The 18,226-nt window shown below is 43.8% G+C and overlaps 1 long non-coding RNA gene across 1 annotated transcript; it reads right to left on the bottom strand.

Annotated features, from left to right (window-relative positions):
• Positions 1-5,922: 5,922 nt before the first annotated feature.
• LOC120621671 (uncharacterized) lies at positions 5,923-13,328 on the bottom strand. The gene is made up of 4 exons (XR_005658235.1): positions 13,252-13,328; positions 6,934-7,074; positions 6,643-6,720; positions 5,923-6,301 (listed from the first exon to the last, which is right to left on the bottom strand). It is a non-coding gene; the product is annotated as an uncharacterized LOC120621671 (long non-coding RNA).
• Positions 13,329-18,226: the final 4,898 nt, after the last annotated feature.

Here is an 18,226-nt window from a genome sequence, read left to right as displayed (position 1 = left end):
GATGGAAGGAGACTTTTACAAAGGTAGATGTATTCAATTGAAAGGATCGGCCTCTGTTCTGAGATTGTGTCCTTCTTTGCATTGACATTACATTCACTTGATTTGATTTATTTTATGAAATGATGTTAGATTTTTAAAAACATTTTTGTTTGACAAAATTGAAACCGTTGCTATTCAATTTGGGGAAATTTACTGGTCTGTGAAACCCCCAAATCCTCCTGAATAAGGGAACCAGAAGGCCCTCTGCAAACCCCAGGTGCTGCTCTTACTGTTTCCCCTCACTGTCCAACCCCCTGGACTCCTGGCCGCAGCCAGTGTCCTTGGAGATGAACTTGTCATCTGGCATTAAAAGCACAGATTCTGGAGTCAAACTGTAGGGCTTGAATACCGATTATACCTAGCCGTGTATGATTTTTGACGTGTTGCTTATGCTCTCTCATGCTTGAGTTTCTGTGTCGATAATGCGTGTATATTAATAGTAAAGATTAAACAGAAGGCATATAAGCAGCACGTGGCACATATGGACACTCCATAAATATGAGCCGTGATAGTTATATAATTTTACCACCCAGCTCCAGCTCACCAGGTCACAGTTGCATGTGCCAAGTTTTAAGCCATATGCTCTCTGCTTCTCTTTCATCATCTCCAAGGCCTTTCCAGATCTGCTGCTAGGGGCCAAAAAGCCATTGGCTTCTCCTGGAAAGTCTTTGGAAGGAAAACATATAGGACTGTTCCTAATAAGCAAAAAGAAGAGGGGTTTTAACTGTGCTTTTCTTTTTCATCTAAAAATCTGCCCTCTGACTTGCAAATAAGGAATCGCTTCCAGGTTCTCAGCAGTCATTTGCCACTGCTCAGCTGGGAAGTGAACTTGGAAGTGGAGACCCTGGGAGAAGTACCTGTTTGGCAGAGGCCAGATGTTTCAGTTTATTTGTTTATTTAAGGAAACTTTCTACTTCAGTGTTTCTCTTTCAAGATACAGACTTACAACCCCTTCCACTTGTGTACATATGTGTGTTCTCAGCCATTTGCTAAGACTACATAGCAGCTTTTGTCTCTCTTGTGATTACAAGAGTGCAGGGAGCTGGAACGCACATGAGCCTCGACAGCTTTCCTTCCAATAAGAGAGAACTCACAGCTGGCCCCGTGTTGGGGTCAGCCCGTCCAGGTTTTAGCATGAGAAGACAAGATGCACAGTCTTGACTTCTGGAACAAGCCAAGAATGCCAGCTAGTGCCCGACTCCCTGCTCCTGGGCATGAGCACCTGACACCGTCTGGAGAGACGGGAAGAGGTAAGTGCTTTTGTTCTTCCTAGGGCATACAGTATCTGTCATAATGCGAAATCGGAAGTTTGTAAGCAAAGGAGTTTCCATTTTCTTTTACACTTTGAACAATATAAATACTGAACCTCTTAGTTGGGTTTTGTTGCTGTAGTTTTGTCAGACTGTATTTTCATCCCTAAGTGCCCTAAAAAGCGTGCAGACGGTTTTGCCTATCAGGGTTGCTTTAATCCCGGCTGGCTTCCTTCTCTTGTGGTTCCCTAGGTTTTACCCTCCTTCCTGTGCTGCCTCCAGCCTGGGGGCCAGATGGCTCAGTTAGGCCATCAATGTCCCTAGGAAAAAGAAGAAACAGGCCTAGCCCAACATTATAAACAAGAGTCCTGAGGGTCACCCTGATTGGACGGCTCTTCGCACCTGCAATCTTCTTCCTGCAGTCAGTCTCTTCATAATGAAATGCTCCCCTTAAAGCTGAGCCCACCTAAAGGCCCCACAAAGAGAGGGCCCCTCCTCTGAAGCACATGGCTCCCTCCCTCGTGGCTCCTTCGAGTGCCACGCTCTGGTTGTAGGGGTCTCCAGCTCGCTCAGCAGCAGAAAGCAGACCTGCTTGTTCCTTCTCAGTCTGATTCCTTCTCAGTCTCATCGGGAAGTTGTTACACAGTTATCGAAGGAAGGGAAAAACGTGCAAAAGTCTGCATGTGCACGACTCCCTCCTCTCTCCTCTCGGTTTGTCTCCACTTTCTCGTTCTGTTTCCCCTGCGCCCTGGCTGGACTGTGGAACTGAGCCAAGTGCCATGACCCACACAGGGAGGGGACATGTGACTCTGGCTTCCCCAATATGGGCCCTAATAGCTAAACTAACAGGGCCTGGAGCATGTAAGTGCAGTGGTCATGCTGACTATGTGTCTTTTTTTACTCTCCAGGAGTTGAAATACATAACCAATTGAATTAATTATTAGATAGAAATGATTCCTTATCCCCCAAGTCACTCCTTTGGGGACCCTGACAGGGACGCAGCCTTCAAGAGCCACAAACCAGGTGGTGAGACTTCAACTGAAATAAATAAGAACCTGTTGAATGTGTCTTTTGTTGAACTCAACACATATTGTTTGAGCCTCTACCGTGTGCCAGAGAATGTTCTAGATGATCAGCAAACAAACTGATGGAGTCACCATCCTTATGGAATGTCCTTTCTAGAGGGGAAAGGCAGACAATAAGTAAATGAGTCTATTATTTAGAATGCCTGATGGTGATAGTACTTTGGAGAAAAATAAAGTTGAGGAATGAGATAGGGGATGCAGGGAGTAAAAGAAGGTTTAGAATGTTCAGCAGGGTGGTCAGAAAATGATTCACTGATGAGGTGACATTTGAGCAAAGACTTGAAAGAGAAGAGGGGTCATCTGCAGATAGCTGGGAGGAGGGCTTTCTAGGCAGGGAGAGAGCAAGTGCGAAGTCCCTGGGGTGGGGACAGGTCCAGCTGATAGAGAAACAGCGGGGAGGACGGAGCAGCTGGAGCAGAGTCGGAGTACTTGGTGCCCAGGCCTGTGCTTTGGCCTTCAGAGCAATTCGAGAGAAGAGAACAATACAATCCTTGGCCTCAAAGGAGCAATGAGCATCTAAAGCCCACATGGCACATGCTAAAACAGCACACCTAGGAAAGATGGAGTCTGTGCTGTGCAAGTTCAGAAGAGAAAACTCAGAGTGCTGGAGCAGGCAGAGAGGGCATCAAGGAGAAGGTTGACAGCGGCTGGAGAGACGCTGACAGGCAGGGAGGAAGGGGGTGAGGACACAGGCCCGTGGTAGAGCATTCTGATTAAATATCAGCCACATTCTCTGTGCCCTGAGCAACTTGGAATCATTGCAGCTTTTGGAGATAAATTAACAGAGGTTCATAACACTCGGGTATTTCCTCCCAGGAGGAGAAATTCTACATCAAGGCTTCTGTCCTTCCTCATTACTAAGGTACAGTGAGCTTCTTCTAGACATCAGCATAAAAGCAGCGAGTGCGGGTCACGGTAGACAGGAGAGACTGACCATCAGAGGAGGCGGGGCTGCCCAGGGCAGCCTCTGCTGGGAGATTCAGAAGCTGCTCCCCGCCCTAGAACCCTGGAGGGCTTCCCATGCCACAATTTTTTCCTGCTTTGCCTTTGCCTCCTGTCCTAATGCAAATAACCCTAGGAGGATTATATTTTGAGCCCAGCACACATTTATGCCTTGTGGTTTTCCTTAGTTTGTTGTTGTATGTATTTATTCATTTTTCCATCAAGTTATTCAGCAAATATTTATTCTCACCCTTCTCAGGTTATCAGTGGCTACCTACATGACCCCCAACCCAGAGAAGTTCATCTGTACCTATGAAAACTTGATAAATCATCTTTAATAAGAGCGAGTAACTTGAAATTCTATATAGACAGAACCAGAAAGATGGTCCCTACCCTCTGCTATAACCAGGGCTAGCTCTCTAACTTATGAGTGCCAGAGCAAAATCAAAATAAAAATACAGAGTCCCATCACACTTCACTTAGGAAATAAATTCAAAGGTAACATTAGGAATGATAAAATTATTCTTAAAATCATTTTGAAAATGATTAAAGATAAAAGTAGCAAGACAGTGCCCACAGAGCATTATCCCCCAGTGCAGGACCCTGTTGAGCGGGAAGCCCTTCAAAGTAAGCACCCTGTGTGACCACAATGATTGCACACCCACGGCTACAACTTCAATGCACGCATCTTCCATCTTAGGTTCTCTGCAAAGTCTCTTGCCCCAAGTTGCTCCCATCAGAGCTGAGGGACGTCCTCAGACAGCATTAGGAGAGGCGTGACGCTCCCACATGGTAGTAATGAAAACATGGAAGAAGGCCTATGGAGTAACGATTGAGTATCTTCAGATTCACATCACTGCCACGTCCTTAGCTTCTTCTAGGCACTAAAAAGCACTTCAGGGTCTTGGGGGGGGCTGGTTTGTTTGTGTCAGAAGTACCAACTTCCATTTTATTTGCTTTGGAAAACTGGATATGCTGCTATTTGCCAGCCTCTGAAATCAGACTCATGTTTCAAGCTTCCCAGTGTGCTTTGAGAAAGGTCCATAAACCCATAAACTTTCTTTTCTCCCCAAGGTGAAAAGAAAGAGTTTATGGGTTTATGGATACTTAATATCACTGATTCCTGGAGAGTCATATTGAGAACAGCTCATTTAGGCCCCATTTCTCATCCTAAGAGACTGGATAAATATACACCCACACTTCATTATGGAAGGTTTGGAAGGCATCTGAAAAAAATAAAAGCAGATTTTGCATTAAACATTATTTTAAAAAAGAGAGAAAATACTAGTAAAGTTTTCATTTCAATTTCAAAATCAGTTTGTGGAGATCCAGTTTCACAGAAATGAAAAAAAAAAAAATCCCCTAAGCATGGTAGCTCATTTTTAATATCCAAACAATGCTTGGCAACCGAAAGCATGAACTTGAGTTATTTGGTCATATAAGCGTATCTGAATAAATATCTAATCTGTGCTGGACCATTTTTTCCCATGTTTGCACAGCAACTGGCACCCACGGGACTGGCAACTGTGGCAGCGTCAACTAGCAGTGCCAGGGCTATAGTCAGCAGTGTAGTGAGAACGGTTCTGCAAAGGGTTTTTTGGCCAAGAGACACTGCAGGGCCAGGAGGCAGCAAGAAGAGCGTGGCCGACTCTCCTGGCGCCCACAGCCACAGAGTTTGAGCCTGCACCCCTGAGAGCACTGCAGAGCCTCTGAAGGAGGCTTTGGGAGGGGGTCAAGGTCCCGCAGCCAGGTGGGTTGGCTCAGAGCCACTGTTCTTTGAACATGTGTGCCAAGGTGACCTAATTTGCTAAGCACCGGCTGGGAAAGTTAGATATACCTGTTTAAAATCAAAGCCAAAGAAACTAAGGGGAGTTTTCTGAAGGGGTGAGGTAGTTGGAAAATTGTTCCACCTATGACTTGTCTCTCACCTGAGAGTCACATGCTGAGAGTCAATGTCTCAGTCTTTCCCAGATGTAGAAAAAGGACTTGGGAGTCATCCTTGTCTTTGATAAGCTATACCACACTATAGCCAGCAGAGGGCAGTACTGCATTTCAGAGGGGGCAGTTTGAGACCTACTAAAGAATTTAAATACATAAAGAATTTAAGCCCCCTTGTCACACCCCACCCACTCCATAGTCTCAGTTACTTGCCTAGAAGAAAGACCTTGTTTTCTTCTGCTTCCTAATTCTGGGAAACCATAAGGCCATTCAGAAATGACTCTGTTGCTCTTGCGAGGCGGGAGAAAACAGATTTCCATATTGGGATGGCCTTGAGCAAAATTATACCATCCTAGATGCCCCGGCCCAGGGCAAGCCAACTGGATTTTCTTTGTCTCCTTCAGTATCATGTGTATGTAGTTAGTCTCTCTGTCTCTCTCTCCGCCCTCTCACCCCCATGGTATTTTAGGCTTGCTCTTTAGTTTTGTAATGCAAGGCTTTGCTCCCCCTTAAAAGGAATGTCAGGCATCGGTGAACAGCGAACTGGGGAAAACATTTCAGGAGGTGAGGAGCCTTCCCAGCATACCTGACAGCAATTGTACCTTGAAGGCAGGTCAGGCCAGTAGCCAGAGTCTGAATCTTCGTCCCTGAAACACCAGTGGCTCTAACTTGAGGTCCTGCCTCCCAGCTCTGGACCCAGCTCTCCATGGTGTTGGCAGTCATGGCTTCCAAACTGTTTGCTAATCACACCTATAACTAAACCCAATATAAACTTGCCTTATGAGTGCCAGAGAATTTCCTCTGTGGGACATGTCTTTCTTCGCCCCTACCAGTCCACAATTAGCCAAATCTTGACTCAAGCTAGATGCTGGTGTTTAGGTTTGAGAGCCCTCCTTGCCCCTTCATCTGCCTTCTGGGCTCCTTCTGGACACCAATGTCCTTTCACAGGCTCAGATAAAAGTAAACAGTACGGTTTCCTCCCAGTGTCCCTTCCTCAGATTTCACCTCTGCATCTCTCATCTGTTAGGGTGTGGATATCTAGAAACCCTACTGGGGAAAAAGAAAACTCATTCACCATTCATGACAAGGTATTCACATTTTAACAAGGGGAAAATACCCAAAGGAATTGAATTCTAAAAGTGGGACTCCTGGCTTTGGGGGTAAACATTTAAGTGTAGGAGTCTAGAAGACCCCCACCACATAAACAGCAGTCTCTTCACCCCTCATTGAAGTCAGCCTTGACTCTGACCAGAAAACACAGGACCAAATGCACCCAGCCAGGTTTAGTAAGCAACTACCTCTGCCAAGCGCCGTTTCTCTCATGGAGCCTCAGGTAACCTCATCACAGAGTCTGCATTCTCTGTCATCTGTTCCAAGCACAGACTCACCTCTGATAACCTTTGCAGGTGATAATCAGTCCATCCCGAGTGGCTCCTATATATGTATATTCCATGCTGGGCTGAGCTCTGAAGAAGATACAGTTAAAGAACCCATGATCCCTCATAGAGCTTTCCACCCCACTCCTCCCCAGAGCTACCCTCCCTCTCCACGTTTTTCTCATGGACTTTTAATGGGTCATTTCAATAGTCCCACTCCATTGAGCAACACTGCATGCTTAGAATGATGACATCAGACTTTATTACACATTCCCATTACAAACTCAGGCATGTAATACTAACCTATGTACTAGCTCTCACCAAGAAACGCAAAGCCATTTATGGGCCCCATCTCATTAGCTTCCATGGGAGCCCCGAAGGTAGAGAAGATGTGGGGCCATCATCCTCTCTGGGAACAGACTGGAAGAAACTTCCAGGCGTTCTCTGGTATAAGAAAAGAGTTGTCCAAGGTTAGTCATGGCCACCAATCTGTGCTTTACAGACAACATTTTGAGTTGATAATCCTTGGGCCATTTTGTGAAACTTGCATGTACAGGATGATAATTCTCACTCAGGAGCCAGTGTTTTCCTATTGCGTTGAGGCAAATTAAGACATTGTGAATTCTGCGGCAGGGAGTCAGTATAAGGACTAAGGTCCTTATTGTATGAGGGGGAAAAAACAGATTTCCTCATTGAGATGGCTTTGAGCAAGATTATTCCATCCACTCCAGCCAGCCTGGATGGCCATCCAGATCCAAGTCTTCGGCAAGTCCCAGGGGATTAACACAAGGCCTCGGGTTAAAAACAGAGATTAGAAGAATCTAGACAATTTTTTTTAAATGGCAATTTGTTTTCACACAGACACATGAGGAAAGATAAGAACCCAGATGTGTGCCAGCATGACTGGAGAAATGATCACAGGCCACGAGCGCTGGGATACCACAGGCGGGTGCAGTTGAGAAGCTGCTGGAGAACCAGGTGGGGGCCACACCACACAGAGCCTGTGGACAAGAAGGTTTTTAGACTTAATTCTAACGGTTCTCTGAAGGGTTTAAAGAGGAAAGACACCTGGTTAGATTTTCTCTTTGAAAGAATTACTTAGGCTACGATGAGGAGAATAAGAGGGACGGAGTAGGCACAGGGAGTCCGGGCAGGGGACAGTCGCCTGGCACTTAGAAGGGTGGCAGTGGAGACAAAGAAAGTCAATGGATTCGAGAGCTATTTAAGAGAGAAAAATCCCAAGGCAGCTGCGAAGAGACAGGATTTGGGAAGGGGTAGAGAGGGGGTTGGTGTTCAGAACAAAATGATTTCCCAGTAGAAACTCTGGCATCTACTACAATTTGATATCCTTGGAGCTGCCAAGTATCAAGGAGGGTAATGGAGTAAAAGAGAGTCTAACATTTGAACTCTCGTATTCCTACTACAAGCCAGGTACTGCCTCGAGTGCTTATAATGAATAGATTAATATGGGCTTTGGAATAAGGGCAGCTCTGCATTTATCAGCTATTTGACCTTGGACGATTTACTTAAACTTTGTCATCTATGTAATGGGATTAATAATACCTTTCATTCAGAGTTGTCGCGATGTTCAAATATTTATGAGATAGTTAATATAAAGTACTGGGGATGAGGCCTGGCTCATACAAAGTTCTCAGCAAATGGTAGCTACTACTGTAAGTATACATTATCTCGTTTGAACCTCACATTATCCCTGGGATATAGAAATTACTAGTTCCATTTTATAAATGAAGAAACGGAGACTCAGAGAGGTTAAATAATTTACCCAGAATTTTTACTTCTGGCCCATGATGGAGTAATAGGAATCAGATGTACTGTCTCACCATAAACAACCAGAAACCTAGACAAAAATATATGAAACAAATGTTATTAGGCATTGGACATCAGGCAGCACAAGTCTGTGATGCCTAAGAGAAGGAAAACCAATGTAGTGACACCTGTTATTGTCCTGGTTTTCTGCCTCAAGGCACATTCCAGACTATGGCAAGGGAGAGCCCAGGGGTCTTGCTGAGTTGAGGAGAGAAAGAAATCAGAGTTCAGGGGTAAAGGGTACAAGGCAGCTGGAATTTGTAGGGCAGAATTCCAGAGAGGATGGGATTACAAAAGAGAAAGAGCTTAGGGGGTCCTCTTGAATCTTTGGTGTACCCAAATGGAGTGAAACTCCATGAAAACACCAACACAGTGAGAAGAAACATGGAAGATACTTTTTAAAAAGGAATTTCTAGAGATGGAATTAACATTAAACTAAATACTGCAAAAGAAAAGATTATTGAACTTGAGACAAAGCAATTGAAACCAGCCAAAGGAAAGCAGAGAGAGAGAAAAAAAAAAGACTTTTAAAAATGAACAGAGTCTCAGTGATTTATGGGACAATATCAAGTGATCGAACATAATTGGCGCTCCCCCAAAAAATGAAGGAGGGAAGGAAAAAATATTTGAAGAAATAATAACCAAAACATTTCCAAATTTGATACTGTTTAAAATTTTTAATTATAACAATGTATTATGGGGTTTATAATATACATAGAAGTAAAAATGTATGATCACAGTAGCCCAAAGGATGGTAGAGAAGAAATGGAAATATATTGTTAAAAGGTACTTAAATTTGATGTGAAGGGGTATAATAACATTTGAAAGTATTCTGGGATATATAGTTTATCTCCAAGGTTGCACATATGGTGGAGCTGGGATTCAGATCAAGTATTTCAGATTGCAGTGCCTTACTTGGAGAGAGAACAAGAGAACAGGCTCGCACAGCCTTAGAGTCTTGCATGCTCAAGACGGAGCTGTGCCAAAGGCTGTGGGAGTTAAGCTCTTTCATCCCTGTAGTGGGTAGAATTGTGTCCCCTCGAAAGACACGTCTGTACCTGTGAACGCAATCTTACTTGGAAATGGAATTTTTGCAGATATAGACAACTTAAGATGCGGTCTAACTGCATTGGATGGGCCCTAACACAATGGCTGATGTTCTTATAAAAAGAGGAAATTTGGACACGGAGAGAGAAGACACATTGGAGAAAATGCCATATGACAATGGTGGCAGAGATGGGAATGATATAGTTATAAGCCGAGGAACACTAAAGATAGCAACAGCTAACAGAAGACGGAAGAGACAAGGAAGGACCCACCCCTACGGCCCTGAGAGGGAGCACAGCCCCGCCCACACTTTGATTTTGGACCTCTAGCCTCCAGGACCATGAGAGAATAAATTTCTAATATATTAAGTCACCAAGTTTGTGGCATTTTGTTTGTTACAGCAGCCCTAGGAAACTAATACAATTCCTAAAACTTACTTTTCCCTGATGTTCCCAATCTTTACGAGTTTTAAAAAAAAGCAGCTCTGGGGGCCCAGGTGTGAAATGAATGTTGATAGCAGGTCTATAAGCTGACAAAATAAAGCAGCCTCAGGATCTAAGAGCGTGAAGGAGGAAACTGGTTGGACTGGTTTTCATACAAAACTCAGTGACTTTAATCACAACCAGGTCAAACTTTAAAGTTAATTGATTCAGTGAGTAAGCCTGAGCAGCTGCCTGCTGTGTGAGGCCCTGTGCTAAGCCCACTGGGGAAAATCAGATGAGTCAGAGGCCCTCCTTCTGTCTTTGAGGAGCTCTTCCTAAGACTGCCTCAGTGCAAGGTGTAATGGAATAGGTAAGGGATTACTTAAGGTGTGAGTAACAGGCTGTAGGGGCTCAGAATCAAGAGAGCAATTCATTCCACCTAGAGGAGAATCACAGACCTCTCCACAGAGGAGGCGCCAGAGACATTCACCAAATAATGCCTGATTGTGGAGTCCACAGCCCAGAAGAGAAACCAGTCCTGTGTGTTGATTATAGAGACAAGCAGAGGAAAGCAAATCTGCCAGCAATGCTGGTGTTTTTCTGGGGAGTGTTTCACCGATAATTAATAGTGCTCTTTGCTCAGCGGAGAGGTATAAAGCCGTGTAGCCCCTACTTGAGCAGGGGGCAATTCTCTAGAGGGTTCTCAGAGTCTCCTCTTTTTACTTCTGGTTCTCCAGTGGGGGCCAGTATTCACCACTACCTTCTGCAGAGGGTGAGGAAGGCAGAGAAGGTCAGAGAGGATTTGGAACTGCTGATGAGCTTGTATCTGCTGCACTTTGTTAGCAAGTTGGTGGTGTAAGAAGGAGGAGGAGGCCCTTGTCTAACATTTGCAGGATTTCAGGTAAGGGTATAGCCTGCATGGCCAAGCTCCATTCACGTAGCCATAAAGGACACCCCTGATCCCACGTGGGCCTCCCCAGTGGCAGGAGAGGACCCATAGTCTGGAAAAGGGACCCAGAGAAGAGGCTATGTCAGCACTGAAAACAGACTTGACCCTTTTGAGCAAGAAATTTTGATGTCTAAGCACCCAGAATGGGATCGAGAAGGGAAGTGAGGGCTCAGATGGGCATATTTTCTTGGCCCTGTTGACTTTTACCCCACGGGAAGGGACATGGCTGGAGCTGGCCTAGAGCAGGACCCACTAACGCCTGGGACCCTGAGCTTATGACCCTTAGATTTATTCAAGTCTAAGGTAGAACTGGGCAAAAGCACTCTTAAACTCAACATGAATGAGTTTCTTGATTTTGTTCTGGTAGCTTGATGAACTAATACCAATTATCACAATAGCAATGTGAAGAATTTTATGGAAGGTACCTTGTCTAAGGCAGTGGTTCTCAACTGGGGCGATTTTGCCATGCAGGGACATTTGACAATGTCTACAGATATTTTAGTTGTCACAATTGAAGGATGCTACTGCCATCGAGTGGATAGAGGATGTTACAAAATATACTGTGATGCTGTTCTACAGGACAGCCCCCGCCACAAACGATGATCCAGCCCCAAATATCACTAGTGCTGAGGTTTGATAAGTAAATTTTTAATATCTTGAGCATGTGCAAGTGGACTTGCCTGCTGCAGCATGCTGAGCCTGGAGAGTATAAAGGTCACAAGCACGCAGGGCTCCTAAAGGAAGACTGAGAATGATTGTTTCCAGAAAAATGGGTCAGTATCAGCAGAGAAACAACTTGATGGTGAACTTGAGACTGTACTATTTGCCTCAAAAAAGGACTTGGGGCCCAGCAATTGTCCGTGCCAAGCTCCCCCACAACCAACCAACCCTGACCCGTTCATCCCTTTTTCTTGTGCAACTTTGCTACCCACCACCCCTACCATCCCCGTGCCTTTGATTTTCACAGGGGCATCTAGCTCTCCATTCAGCGAAATCTCCGATGCTTAGGTTCATTGCCTAAGTTTCTTTGCAACTGAATAACATGCTTCACAGTGTCTGGTTTTCTTTAATCTGGTCTATACACCTCAGGACACAAAATTTGGACTTAGGTCTATAAGGTCAACTGAGCAACAAGTAGCACTTTCCTAGAGCAGCTAGGGGTCTGGGAGGGATGCTTTGGGCAACATCTACCAAATGTTTCTGGCCTTCCTCTAGCCCAGAACAGAAAGCGGTGGTTGGGACATCAGAAACACCAACCCCCTCCACTCTTTCCCCAGGTTCATGACAACTTTTTAAGCTGAGCGTTCTGCAATCACTTAATTTTTCTAGGCATAAAATAACTAGTAGTTGCGTCCACTATGAGCCTGTGAGCAAGAAGAGTTACTTAACTGTATAATACTACCCAGGCTGACTCCAAGATTTAACAGCTCAGTCGGGAAAGGGAGAAAAGTGTTAATGAAATATTTGCCATGCAATTTCACCAGAGTAAAAACAATGTCCCGGGGAAATAACTCTTTATATTTCAGTTATTTGGGTAGTACGTGAAGGAGGTTTTAAGAATGTGATATTGATACAGGACAGGGCGAGTCCCCTCGAGTGGAGACTCAAATCCTACACACACACACACACACACACACACACACACGAGAGAGAGACACACCTTGACTGTGTGCAGAAAAGAATTCAAGCACACACCAGAGTTAGAGACAAAAGGAAAGTTTATTAGAGAAGGAATAATGCTCCACAGACAGCTGTGGTCTCCTCTCAAAGGCAGAATGAAAGAGACCCGAGTGTTTGAGGAATTCAGTTTAAATCTGTTTTCCTTTCCTGTTATGGGGTACAGCCATGCAGCGTGAAAGACAAGGGGGAGCAATTGTTAGTAATCTCAGCAGGAATTTTCCAGTCAGTTCCCTGTGGTCTGGCCATATGCATATCAACCAGGTTGTCGTGTCTAGGAGCACACAGTAGGCTCTGAATACAATCTGGTTTAATGTTTAGTCAATTTGTGTAGTTCTCATGCCAATTTCCTACATTAGTATCATCAGAGAAAGGGAAGGGAAGGATTCTGGTGACTGGTTGTTTTTAAAAGCCCTTCGATCTGGTGTATTTCCTACAAATAAATAGTAGGCATATCTTTCAAGATCTGAGAAGTGCTAGTCAGCATCGGTTTTGAGGAGAAATAGAATAAAGCTTGATTTATGCAGTAAGAATATATTAGCTTAATGTTGCTTTTTGAAAAAGTTTCCACTGACCTTTAAAACATGAAATCTAAAAAACTGGATTCTAGAGTTTGAGGTTGGGGGAATCCCAGGGTCGTGGATACACAGCCTCAACAACAACATAAACCATAGGAAAAAGAAAAAATGGGTCAGCTACCTGAAATACTAGGAATCCTTGTCCTAGGAGACTGCCAGAAACTCAGCCCCATTCGTGCCACGTGACCATTCTCTCAGTCTTCCCTGGCACCCTGAGACAAAGGAAAGGGGAGGAGACTAGGGGACAAAGAGCAAGAGCTGTAGAAATTAGCCCTGGGTGAGGATGTACTGTTACCAGGTCTGAGTTTCTGCCTTTGTTTTTTATCTGACACCAGGAAAGTTAAAAATCAACCCACGCTTGTAAAAAGACTCCTAAGTAAGCAAAGGGACCTGTGAGGACCTTTAAGGGCCATCCTCCAGATGAAGTAAGGCGAGCAGACAGCTCGCCATACCGAGAGCCGAAGGCAGAGGGAAACACTTTCCCGACGAGCTCGGGCCCCTAGCCTCCCGTCAGCTCTCCTTCTTCCCTTTCGGGGGTCACCCCTCCCACCCCCTGCTCGGACCTCTGGGCAAACCTCCTCCCTCTGCTTGCATCTTGGCATTTACACCTTAGGTTGCGGTCCCTACGACTGGGCTAAATGCGTTACGGAGGAGAAAACCGCGCTCTCCGGCAAACGAGTGTCACCAAACAGCCAAATGGTGTAAAGGGAGATCTTTTTTGTTATTTGATGTTGTTTAGAAAACTGCGAACATCATGGTAATGAGGCCAGTCTAGAAGACGTTTGGAAAGCAGAAGAGATTTAGCTCCCTGCACGACCACGGAACCCATTCCCTCTGGGTACAGTGAAATGATATCCTCTAGCTTCACATTTATGATAACGTCTATTATTTATAATGATTGTGAGTTTCTCTCTCTCTCTCTGTCTCTCTCTGTCTCTCTCTCTCTGTCTCTCTGTCTCTCTCTCTCTCTCTCTCTCTCTCACACACACACACACACACACACACACACACACACACACACAGAGCTAGAAGCAGTTTAGAAATCAAACCTCTATTGGACAAACTATGAATATACATTTTAGAGAAAAGGAATAAAAATCCCCATTCTACAGTTCAAAGTTGAGTTCATCTGCCTAGGCTTTATATTGGTAGTTTTGTCTTGGGCTCCTATCTATTTTTCTGCCCCTCTGATTTCTCTTGTGGCTGAAGGAGAGCAACCTTGGAGTTTTTGCTCCTTTTCCCGTCTTGGAGCGAGGATGCCCCTCGATCAGGCCAGTCTCTTAAAAGTGCCCAGTAGGCAGATGAAAGGAAACAACATGTAATATGTGTTCCTTGACTGCTTATTGGTCTGTCATTAGCTCTAAGGACACCGTTTTTCCTTACTTTTCATTTTTTTAAAATTGAGGTACAGTTTACATACAGTAAACTACACAGATCTCAGGGGTACAGTTCAAGAAGTTTTAACAAATGCATATACTTGTGTTATACCTCTATCAGAACAAAGGACATTTCCATTACCCACCCACCCCCCAATTTCCTTGTGCCCTTTCCCGGTCCCAACCCAATCCCTGTCCCAGGCAACTCTGTTCTGAGTTCTATCACTTTAGACTAGCTCTGCCTGTGGTAGAATTCCATACAAATGGAATCATAGAGCGTGCACTTTTTTATCTGGCTTTTATTGCTGAGCGTAATGTTCTTGAGATTCACCCATGTTGCTGCAGGAATCTGCCGTTTGGTTTAAGGGTACTTTTGATAACAAACCCCCGCAATTTATTGGGCATCCTCTATATAGGGACTGATCTTAGGCACTGTGCTTGGTGCTGAGAGCTTGTGGAGACTTTGCTCTGTATCAGCTTAGCTGAGCTGGAACTATGTGTCCCAGAATTCCCTTCCCTACATAGCCCATGTAAGTGTTGGCTATGAGAGAAATCTGTGTGGTGTTTGGAAGATGTAAATGTAGCAACCATCATGTTTTTAATGCTCTGAAGGTCGGTGCAGGGCACCAAGCACTGAAGCAGTTCACATGCTCTGCTAGTTCAAGGGCTGAGGCAACGCCTGGAACTGCAGCTCTTCTAGCTCCCACCAAAACTCATTTAGCTTCTCCACAGTCTGGGTCAAGTGCATGTGGCTCTAGATGAAGGGTGCTAGCGTCCCTTGCAGGGCCCCCATGGCATCCAGGTTGGAAGAGGTGAAAATCAGACTTGAGTTTTAGTTTGTCTTCATGAGTTTCTGTTTGTCCTCCTTCTCACTTAAGCCCAACTTTCTTTTTTGACTGCCTGTATAACGATTTCTGGTGACTGGAGGCTAAACACTAGATACAGCGGCAACAAACAATCTTGTTGTCTTCTACTAGTTTCAACAATTGTGTAATTCTATATAATCCCTATAATAAATCCTTGATTCTATATCCTTCATGAAGTTTCTGTTTCTCTGGTCAAGTCCTGACTGAGTCAGGAAAGACTAGAAGTCAACATCCATGTGGACAATACATCCTACATGAAACCAAGTCTCCTAGCTCCTTAGATTCCGAACCCAGCATTCCCCTTCAGCAGTCCTGCTAGGGACGCTGAGAATCCCTAGAACCGCTTCCTCTCTACCTCCCAGTACAAATTCTTGTTTTTCAGATCTTCTTACTCCCTTTCCCTTGCTACACCTGTTCCTTGACCTCATTTAGACTGCTTGACTTTAACTTTTCCCTTTTATCTCAGTCCATCACCTCCTTCTGGCTTCCCTTTATCTTTCCTGCAGTTTACACCTCATAGAATTTACCTGCCAGCAGTTTTAATATCTTTAGGAAAAATATTCAAACTTGGAAACAAAACAAGAGAATGACTACATGTACTTTCTCTTTTCTTTTTGTATTTATTTTTATTTTTTAATTTTTCAATTACAGTTGACATTCAGTATTATTTTATATTAGTTTCGGGTGGACAGCATAGTGGTTAAACATTTATATAATTTACAAAGTGATCCACCCTACAAATCTAGTACCCACTCAGCATCATACATAGTTATTACAACATTATCGACTATATTCCCTGTGCTGTACTTTACATCCCCATGACTATTTTGTAACTACTAATTTGTACTTCCTAATCCCTTCACCTTTTTCACCCAGCCTCAACTGCATGTACTTTCGATCTTTAGCATGGCTTAACAGGCTCACCCAAGATTATTTTGTTATCTAGAAAAAAGAATCGAAGTTTGACTTTGCTATTTGCTATTAATTACAGTCCAAGCACTCTAAAGTTATGTCTTAGCATACAGATTTTTGTTTAATAGAAATGTAAATGATTTTTGTCTGGCGGGGAAGATAAACTATGGTTTTGTTGCTTTGTAGGACATCATCCAGTTTTGTATCTTAGCAAACATATTCTAACCATTCTTTTTTTTTTTTTTTTTTTGCCTGTAGAAACCCAGTTCCTCATTGTTCTTGGAACAAGCTTCGTCGTCTTACTGGTTCACTCATTAACTAATGAATCTTTGACACATGTTCATTTCATATTTGTATCAGAATCACATTTAAATTTTTGAAAATAATACTTGGACAATACCTTCACTCCCTGTTCATTTGAACATCAGCTCCGCAAGCCACCAACCCTGTATGCCTCCAGCCATTTGTACCAAACGGTTCTGTGATGTACTTTTCCTCCAACAGTGTCCAGCAAGGCCAGATTTGGATAAGGCTAATTATGGTTGTTCTTCAGCAGCTTCACTGACTACTTCTCTTTCCTATATCTTTACCTTCTTCTTTGACTTCTTCCCCTCAGCCACCAAGTATGCTCAAATTTTGTCCGTTTGAAACTTTGTCACTCTTGACCTGAGAACATCCAAGCGTAGGGGTAAACATCCTGGTTATTTTTTGGATTTTCGCACTCTTGAATCACTGGACTTTCCTCACTGGAATAGGAAGAGCCAAGATTTAGGTAACCTTAGGAGAAGAAGAAGAAAAGGTAGGTTTGTTTTGGTTCTTAACTTTAGGACACCCGTACCCCAAGTAAAAGTAGTTTCTCATATTTTCTTTCTTTGTTTACCGGATTCTCCTAGAACCTGAGTTTTGAGGCCAAACTCTCACTTATAACATTTGCTAGCCATAAACCTCTGTGTATAGATCTTTTGTGAAGACCTTCCTTCATTCAATCATTTATTTATGCATCACATTCATTGTCTACATAAACAATACCTTTCATTAATTGCTGAAGATATAATGGACAACAAAGACCCGGTCCTTCTTCACAGAACTCAGTCTGGTGTGAGAGGTGAACATTACTCATCTCATACCATTTATTCCCACCCACCTTCATTCTTTTCTCTGTTCCTCCTTGGTGGTCTCAAGATACCCTGTATCTACCTCTACTCCAACATTCATTTGAGCATATTATTATTGTCTCTTTCATTGGCGTGAGCACTTCTCAATGGGAATTACTATGTGTCCTTCACTTCTCTCCTTTCCTCATCTCCACCCCTGAGTGTGTTTAGCCTAATACATAGTAGGCTCTCAAATAAATGTTCGTAAACCTGAAGTGTATCTTCTTTCGGTGTTATTCCAAGGTTAGGGAAAGGCCTTGCTCATTGCCGCTACCTCCTCATCTCCTGTTCATTCCCACCTACTCTATATTCTGCCCCCCAACACTCCACTGAATCTTCTCTTGCTAAAATCACTACAAGCTCCTCATGGCCAACCATGATGGACAATTTTAGTTCTTGCCTCATCTTGAACTCTGCCCATCAGTTTCTTTGAACTGTTCTCTCCTTTTCAAAAACTTCTCTGACCTAGTACTCACAACCCCACTCTCTTCTGGTCCTTTAATCCTCTAATTGTTCCTTCTCAATATCCTTTAAAGACTCTAGTTCCTCTCTCTGTCCCTTAAATATGGTGTTCCCAGAGATCCAGCCTCAGCTTTTTTGTCTTCACTTCCTGGGTGATTAATTCACACACACTTACAATTTCGATTATGACCTTCGATACTAATGACTCTAATACCTATCCATATATTCACCTGAAAACTTTTTCTTAGCTTTAGATGTGTGTTTTCAACAGTGCACTAAATATCTGTACCCATATGTACAACAAGCACCTCAGACTCAAATACGAA

Source organism: Pteropus medius, unplaced genomic scaffold (genome assembly GCF_902729225.1).
Source record: "Pteropus medius unplaced genomic scaffold, Ma_sr-lr_union100, whole genome shotgun sequence".
In the NCBI taxonomy this organism is placed as follows: Eukaryota; Metazoa; Chordata; class Mammalia; order Chiroptera; family Pteropodidae; genus Pteropus; species Pteropus medius.
The sequence above is the reverse complement of the archived record's forward strand: the minus strand, read 5'-3'. Positions and strand labels throughout refer to the sequence as shown.